Source organism: Helianthus annuus, chromosome 15 (assembly GCF_002127325.2).
Source record: "Helianthus annuus cultivar XRQ/B chromosome 15, HanXRQr2.0-SUNRISE, whole genome shotgun sequence".
NCBI classification, from domain to species: Eukaryota; Viridiplantae; Streptophyta; class Magnoliopsida; order Asterales; family Asteraceae; genus Helianthus; species Helianthus annuus.
In genome coordinates this window covers 115,324,963-115,327,733 of record NC_035447.2, presented here as the reverse complement: position 1 = coordinate 115,327,733, position 2,771 = coordinate 115,324,963, and positions in this window count along the sequence as shown.

Here is a 2,771-nt window from a genome sequence, read left to right as displayed (position 1 = left end):
ACCCAGCCAATTTCTTCCCTACGGCCTTCTGCCTTAACGGTACTCTTGTGGCTCCAGGGCTCCAGGTTTTAGCAAAACATTAAAGATGAACATGTTGGATAAAGGAAATTGATATTTTTATTCATAACTGTTCTTCCCTAAGGAAGAACTTGATATTTACATAACACTCTCCTTTAGCAAGGAGTCTACTCGCTTCTACACATTATAGTTTACAAAAGAAAGATTGAAAGGAAAAGATACGGAAGATGGGATGCCTAAACTAAGAGAATTCAACTTCTTTATATAGTAGAAGTGAATTTTACAAAAGACCATTATAGCCCTTAGTTAATCGTCATGGATGACGTTTATTTAGTCGACAAACCCATGTGTTGGGTCCAGTTCTCGAGTGTCTTCGTCTGAAGAATAGCTGCTTTTTTCAGCAGAGGCTTTGTTTTCTTCTGAAGAAGATGCTTCACAATATTCGCACTGATGTTTTTCGATAGTGCGTTGTAACTTTTTGCAAAGTTGTTTTTTAGTGACGGGGCGTGCTTCTATTTTGTCGAAAATAATGCGTTGCTCCATCCTTTCTAGAACTTCTTTTTCATGTAGAGGTAAAGGAGTTCCACTATAGCTAGTAATTATGCAGTTGGTGCTTGATGTGGAAAAAGTAGTTCAACTAAATAAACTAAATTACCCTAAATTAAGACTCAAGTAATAAAAATCTAGACTCTTTAACCTGACTAAACTACTCACCGGCAAGAGTACCGGTCGACTCTAGCACAGAAAAGTAAGTCTGGATGTCGAACCGACAAGGACTCTAATGAATTACGTTAACGACTAAACTTAGACTAGACACTGACACGACTAAACAAATATTGTGTTTGGGGGGGGGGGGTTTACTAAAATCCTAAAATTGTGATTAAATTGAAATTAAACTAAGATACGAACGAAAACTAGGGTTTTACTTCAGATGAGATTAAGGACTACCTAGACTTGAATCCAGTTTACCTATGAATGGACTTCTAACGGTTTTATTGATGTATGGAGCCGAGATCGTTAAATACTAAACCTTAAGGTATTTCAATGCTAAGACTTCCCGACCCTTCTCAGGAAGAAACCTAGGAAACCCTACAAGGCTGTTATGATTACCGACTGTTAGATTTCCTCTCAGTCTGCTAACGACTCTAAAAGTGCCCTAATATGACTATCTACCTCTCAGCGCGACAATCTAAGGCAATTCTAGGTTCTAACTTGGTTTACTAGACACAAATGCAATCAGGGAACTAACGTCGACTTCTCTCAAAATCTAATTTAGCTATATACTGCACCGCGACCTAATAACTAACTCGAGCCTCTCAGCGACAAGTTAAGCAGAATATTTACTTCCAATTATATTTTAATTACTGTTTCTAAGGATATCAGCCGATTTACCCAAAGATCACCCGAACCCGCAAGGATGCAAATAATCAACACAGATCTATTATGTGAAAGACATCCACCAAAATCTATGTGAAACAGTAAACAATCCACAATCAAAAGTAAATACGCACACGCACCAAATCAGAAAATCTAGAACACGTTACTTTCAAAGTCAATCCATAATCAATTCAATAAAAACTGTTAAAAGATCCAAACATAAATTAAACCATCATCAAATCTAGGTAGTATCTAAAATTTAGCCAAGAATCATAATGCTCAAAACAAACAAAACAAGTTCAAAACAAGAATTCATCGTAAAGTATCGAAAACGCGAAAATAAGGAACACCGGGAGATAAAACCCGAAAGATCTTCACTCTCACGATCCAAGCTTCAACCGGATGATTCCCGTTCGGCAAAATACTCCAGAATGCTCAAAATCACCTCCGAAATTCGTCCTAGGGTTTCTTGATTCGTATTCAGAGTTGTCTTCAGTTTCTTGGAAATCCCATCATCAAAACCCTAATTTTCCCGGAGTTAATACCCGTCGCGTGACATCTAGGGGGGGTCGCGTGACGCGGCGCCTCCCTTTCTATTTTTTTTTTATTTTTTAATTCTAATCAGCTTCCAGCTCTCCCCGACGCGCGTACGAATCCCGATTTTCTTCCAAACTGCTCGGTTTTGCTCGTTTTTCAACACTTTAAGCTCCGGGACCTGAAATCAAAGCTTAACGTCAGCAGTATCGTAGTTCTAACCTAAACTAGACTCTAAACGACTGAAAACTGACCGAAATATACACTATAAACATATGTACTTTGCAGTACATCAAACATCCCCACACTTACTCTTTTTTCGTCCCCGAAAAAGAATTATGCAACGGAATCAGAGATAAATATTCACTTGGGTCGAAAATTATAGGTATAATTAATTAAAACCAAGGCTTGCGTTAGCTGCGATTGCAAATATACTTTATCCACTTTAAACCCGAATCCAATCCTAAACCCTTATCATGTGATTTTAATTTAAGTGCGGTCAATCCACCTAGGGTCTCACACTAGAATCAACAGTCCACCTACTCCCGCCTCAAGCTTATAGGACTAAAAGAACGATCATTTGACCAATTCCCAACCGTCTTATATCAAAACCAAGAGAGTTTACAATCAAACTTTTTTTTTTCATTTTTTTTTCTCTCGCTTTTTTTTTTCATTCGTGAGACTAGACGGTGCTTTCCCTAGCCAAGAGGCAATCCGGCTGTAGAGTCGCTATCCCCAACCACAGATTACTTAGGTTTCGGTACTTATTTATTTATTCTTTTTTTTCTAGCACGGTCGATTTCACAGACCCTAGAGGTAATTCGGCTGTAGAGTCGCTATCC